This window comes from Bidens hawaiensis, unplaced genomic scaffold, assembly GCF_021521415.1.
Source record: "Bidens hawaiensis isolate Kalapana, Puna unplaced genomic scaffold, B.hawaiensis_p1.1 tig00037695_1, whole genome shotgun sequence".
NCBI lineage: Eukaryota > Viridiplantae > Streptophyta > Magnoliopsida > Asterales > Asteraceae > Bidens > Bidens hawaiensis.
The window spans coordinates 25,495-32,190 of NW_027505499.1; positions in this window are offsets into that span (position 1 = coordinate 25,495).

Here is a 6,696-nt window from a genome sequence, read left to right on the forward strand (position 1 = left end):
TTTCTCTGATCATGCGGCTTTGCGGTAATTGTTCGCTAAGAAAGATGCAAAGCTTGGACTCCTTCGTTGGATCCTTTTGCTTCAGGAGTTCTATATAGAAATTAAGGATAAAAGAGGGGCTGAGAATGTTGCCGCCGACCACTTATCGCGGCTAGAAAATCCCGACATGGACAAGACCCGGGAACAGGGGATTGGTGATGATTTCCCGGGTGAGACTCTACTGTATGTAAAGGAGAGTGATGAGGGGTTTCCATGGTTTGCTGATCTTGCTAATTATCTATCCTCTGGTGAGTTAGTGCCCGGACTGACATATCAGCAAAAGAAGAAGTTCTTTGCAGATATTAAGTTCTACATTTGGGAGGATCTGTACTTATTTTGTATTGGCTCAGATCAGGTGATTCAATGATGTGTTTTTGGTGATGAAGCTCGTAGTATTCTTCGACATTGTCATGAGGGCCCGACTGGTGGCCATTTTGGTGCGACTTATACCGCCAAACGCGTGTTTGATGCGGATTCTATTGGCCGACTATTTTTCGTGATGCGCATGAGTTTGTTCGTTCGTGTGACGCGTGTCAAAGAGTCGGTAACATCTCATCCCGAAATAAGATGCCCCAAAACCCCATCCAGGTGGTTGAGATCTTAGATATATAGGGCATTGATTTTATGGGTTCGTTTCCTATGTCTAGAGGGAACAGATACATACTCGTTGTTGTCGGCTACGTGTCCAAATGGGTGGAGGCTCAAGCCTTACCTAGAAATGACGCACGGGTTGTAGTGGGATTCCTTCGAAAACTCTTTGCTCGATTCGGTACTCCTAAGGCTCTGATCAGTGATCGGGGTACCCACTTTTGTAATGCTCAGATGGATAAGGTTTTGAAACGTTATGGGGTCACCCATCGACTTTCTACGACCTACCATCCAGACTAGCGGTCAAGTGGAAAACACCAATCGTGGTATTAAGAGGATCTTAGAAAAAACAGTTGGGAACAGTCGCGGAGACTGGGCTGAAAAGCTAGATGACGCACTTTGGGCCTTTCGTACTGCATTCAAAACGCCTATCGGGACCACTCCCTTTCGGCTAGTTTATGGAAAGGTGTGTCATCTCCCTATTGAGTTAGAACATCTTGCGTATTGGGCTTTAAGAGCCGTAAATCTTGATTTATCTGCGGCGAGAAAGAGTCGTTTTCTTCAAATTCATGAGGTTGAGGAGCTACGGAACGAGGCATATGAAAGAAGTTGGGGATATAAGGAGCGGACAAAGGAACGCCATGATAAGCATATTAAGGGTCCCAAAGAGTTTAAGTGTGGGGATAAGGTTCTTCTATATAATTCCCGGTTGAAGTTGTTTCCGGGTAAATTGAAATCCCGATGGGCTGGTCCGTTTGTTGTGAATGAGGCATTTCCGTATGGAGCGGTTGAGATAGAGGCTGATGATGGACATTCTTGGAAAGTGAATGGGCATAGACTGAAGCATTATGTTGGAGGTCCACTTGGTGATCGCGAGGAGGAGGCGATCTACCTTGATCTGCCTGGAGAGTAGAGAGGAGAGCACACTCGGGACTTTGCCCGAGTTGTATAGTTTGTATAAAACTTAGTTGCATTATTTTTATTTTCTTTTATTTTTATTCTGCTTTATTTTATTTTTTTTTTGAGTCTTTTTAGTCCTTAGAGTCTATTTGATGTCTGCTTTGGGTTGTTTTGAGTTTTATTTTGCAGGACTGGATTTTCTTGTTCGTACTAAATCTCCATTCGGATGAGGATTTTTCTGAGCCTATCATATTGTAGATGACACCCAGAAGCTGCGGCCGTGAATGAAATGCTATACGGTCGCCTTGGAACGAGACATTTGAAGATAACTGCATTATTACCAGGGGATTTTGTTCCAATTTATTGTTTTATTTTCTGTCCTTTTCTATTCCTACAATGGGGACAATGTAGATTTTAAGTGTGGGGATGGGAACTGACGTTTTCTTTTGGTTAAAAAACGACTATTATATATGGGAACTGACGTTTTCTTTTGGTTAAAAAAAAGTTTAAAAAATAAAAATAAAAAAACAGTTTCAAATTTTATTAAAAAAAATAAAAAAATATAAAATATAAAAATATAAAAAAAAGTTAAAAAAATGTTAAAATTTACAAAAAATGTCCCAAAATTTTAATGAAATTTTTGCAAATAGTGGAAAACGATAGAAAAATTTGAGATTGGTTTTTTAAAACTACTATTATATATGAGATTAAATAAAAGATAACGTACTAAACATGGGATGTATCGATAGGCCCAACTAGCTTTGATAGTCCTATTTAGCAAGTTTTATATATCCAATAATTTGAAAAACGGTGAAACCGAATTTCGATGCTTAGAGAGGATTACCATAATCTAAAAACTTTGAGATGGTGATGCACTCAAACCATCACACCACCACATGTCCATCTTTTTACGATCTTAGAAATAGTTACATACTTTAGGGTGATATAAAAAAAAGAAAAAGAAAAGAAAAAGAAAAAAAAAATTTGAAAAAAAAATGAAAATGAAAAAAGAGAAGTATGTTTTGAAAGTGTATTCCGAAAAGTTGTTGCAAAAAAAAAAAAGCAAATGCTTGTGAAGAAAGTTATGTATTGTAAAATGCCAAAGAAACATTCTTTAAAGTTAGTAAAAGAGGCCAAAGATGCACATAGTAGACGGAACTTAGAGTTTACGTGTTACCAAGGGGATAGTGACTCTGAAGATACACTATTGGGGCTCGAAGGTTCTTAGTCAATAAATATCAAATTAGGAATTTATAGGACAAAGTCCAATAATATTTAGGAATAGCTCGTACGACCTTCACAGGACCACTCATCCATCAAATTTCACCGAGTGCATCTAATTAGTACCATCAACAAGTCCTTGGCTTATGGTGATTTGTCAAACCAGTTTGCTTTGACTCTAGTTTTTCTAGCTCTCTTTGTCTGAGATGGGGTATGTGTAGCCGTGGTTTTTGAACTTAAAGTGCTTAATGCAATTGGGGGCTTGATAGGCTGGTGGCTGGGTTTAAGTGGACAACAATATCGGCAATCGCAGTTTTTGCGTTTATCTATGCTTAAAAGATAACCTATATGTTTTGAAAACTAGTCTTGAATTCTGATTCCATTGCAATATATATTTTTCAGGGACGAAAAATGTTTAAGTGTGGGGTTATTTGATGTGGTGTAAAATATACAAATATTATATAGATATTCCCTACACTTTTAAGTTGCTTGGAGTAAATTTTGATTTAAATTACACAAGTTTTCGTTTAAATGTTTCATGTGACAATGAATTTGGTTATTCTTAATTTTTTAAGCTATATAATATACTATTATTTTTAATGATAGTTCAAAATTTTAAATTAATAATAATATGACTAGTAAACAGGTGTTTGGGTCCACAACAACTTCAGTTGGAAAAGTTTAACTTATGGCTCAGTTATTTTGTTTGTGAAGGAAATATGTAGAAGTCCTTCACAAACATCAGTCTTCCGCTAAAATTAACCCGTAATAATAAGAGTTTACCCATAGTGTCCTAGGTTCGATATCTGTTCTTACTTGCTAGCTACATTGCGTCCGGTACACTTGCCGATTGTGTGTGGTTTTTTAGGTGAATTCGGTAAAACTTGGTTTTTAATATTATATACGTTTTTCACACATCAGTCTTCCGCTAAAATTAACCCGTAAACTCTGATATATTTACAAAATAGGTACCAACTTGTGGTCACACACCTAGGCCCTAAATTGGGGTGTGACAGGTTGGTATCAGAGCCATCGGTTTCAGCGAATTAGGTATTAAACATTAGTACCTAAGCTTTAACCATTAAAGTTATTATTATTTTTATTAATTCGTAGGGTTAAGATAGGATTGGTAAACCTCTTATCCCTAAATTTAATCAAAAGTGCAGATGTCTTACGTTAACTATCTTGGTCATAGACGCCAAGTAGCTATCCGATCAAAACCATCAAGCATTCACGAACCTTCCGATATGGAAAGTAGCAATAGTTATTATACTAATTTTTTCAATCGCAATCAACCAATCAATCCGGCATTACCATATGGGAGCCAACCCGTGTATCTCCCAAGCAGTCAACAATGCCCAATAGAAATTTCTGATAATACCGAGGACAACATTCCCCAGTATTACCCATCTGACATCCCAACATACCATCCTTCCGAGGAACCAGAAGTGCAAAGCAAGATCAAAAGGGAGACCGAATCGGAATCATCGAGCTGGATGAATTGTCACTCAGATCAAATGAGATGGCAATTTGGATCACCACCAATGAACTATCAATACCAGATCCCACAAACTACCGCTGAACCAAGCCGGAAACCAAAAATGAGGGTTACAATGCCCCATGAAAAGATAACTTTTCAAGCACCAATCAAGAATCCTTATGAATCAGAAGAGGATCCTGAAGAATAGGAGGATCCCGAGGAAGAGGAGAACGAAAATCCTGATTTTCCTCCATACTTAGGACCGAGACCTTCAATTTCCCAGCAAGCAAAAGAGATTCGAGAGGAGGCAAATCTCATCGAAGAGTTGTATACCAACAATATCCCCGATAAAGAAATGCATGCATACGTTGCTAATCCACATCTCTATCCAAGGGAAAACGCTTATCTCTTCCCAGCCGCATCCGCACCAACGGGATATCCTAACCCACCCAATGCAGTGATAGACGAGCTGAGGAATGAGAGAGTGGACAAAAAGAAAATAGGGAAAAAGATAGTTCGGAAGTGTGACAAGATGAAGAATCTTGTTACAAAATGGATTAAGGATTAAAAATCGTTGTTGTATATTATTATTAATTGTTGTGATCTTTTTCTTGTAAAATAAATAATGTAATATAAAGTGTGTCTTTTCTGAATCTTGTTTTATTCATGTAACAGCATGTCTAAGGCAAACAGTAATCAAAAAACCCAAATAAACAATAAGGGAAAGACAATTGAAGAAATTTTGCAAGAAAAAGCTACCGAGTAAAATATACAAGCCATACCACAAAAATATGTGCTTGGTATCCGCGATTTAATAAAAGAGGCTGTGAATCCAATCTATGAAATACTGAAAAACGATCAAAGGCGTACCGCCTCACATTCTAATAAAAGAGCAAGCCAAAGCAAAAGTGAATCCGCTACTTTAAAAAGAGAATCAAAGAAGGAATCAGAAAAGAAAGAAAGTAAGAAAGAGAAAGAACCCAAGAAGAAGAAAGAAGCAAGTGATGAAAGTTCAACAACGGAAAACGACCTCCGTGAGAAAACAAAGAAACTCAAAATACACGAAGGTTGTGATTTCAAGGTGTTTAAAGTTTACAATCCCAAATAATTCCACGGAGATAAAGGAGCGATAGTTACCCTCCGATGGTTGGAGGAAATGGAATCGATTGTATTGATTAGCAAGTGTACGGAAAGTGAGAAGGTGCAATATACCTCCCAGATGTTCAAAGGGGAGGCATTAGAATGGTGGAATACCCTAATCGGAATTAAGGGTAGAGAAAATTTATACAATCTATACTGGGCAACGTTCAAAGCCATGATACTAAAGAAATTTTGTCCGATTAATGAAATGGACCAAATACAAACCAAGCTGTGGAACCATAAGGTTGTGGGAACGAACCTCAAGGAATATTACACTAAATTTCTTGAGTATTGTAGGATCGTGCCTCACTTGGTCACTCCTGAAATTAACAAAGTGACGCGATATATTTACGGGTTACCAATCGAAATCCGTGATTTAGTCCGTTCACATATGCCGTCTTCGACGGAATCTGCCATGGAGTTGGCCGGGTATTTGATGGATGGGATGATAAGGAATCGGGACGAGAAGAAGAAAGATGATGGAAAATCGCCAGTTGGAGGAAAAGTTAGGAAGAATGAGAAGAAAAGGGAATGGGCGTTTGTGTATAGTCGCCCTATTTGTAAATCATGTGGTAGGAGACACTTTGGAAGATGTCTTTGACCAAACAACTCGGTTACATGTAATTTCTGCAAGAGACCGGGTCATGTAGAAGCGAATTGCACAAGGAAAGCAGTGGCATGTTTTGATTGCGGGGAAAGGGGGCATTTTAGCAATGAGTGTCCAAAGAAGAAGCCGACGATAGTGACGGCTGGTGCAAGTGGCAGCGGTGCGAAGACCGATGCCAAGAAAGGAAACGCTCGTGTCTTTATGCTAGACACCCAGAAGGCAGCTGATATACCGAACGTGATCACCGGTACGTTTCCTATAAATAATGTTTATGCTAGGGTTTTATTTGACTCGGGTGCAAACCAAAGCTTTATAGATTGTAAATTTTGTAGTCTATTAAATGAGCCCTTAATTAAATTAGATTAACATTATGAAGTAGAAACCGTTGATGGAAGTGTAAGTAGAATAACCAAGGCTTTAGATTATGCCACAATTTCTTTAGCCAATCACGTCATACCTGTACTATTGTTACCCATGACATTAGCAGGTTTTAATGTAGTTCTAGGAATGGACTGGTTATCATCTAATCAAGCTCATATCTTATGTAACGATAGAGCCATCGACATTCGAACACCTAATAACAAAACCATTCGTATAACCGGAGATAAAGAAGGAGGAAAGGTAGGAATCATTTCCAAGATTAAAGCAAGTCATTGCATAGGTAAGGGATGCCTCGCATTCATGGCCTATGTAATTAAAGAATCCGAACCCAAAAAGATGG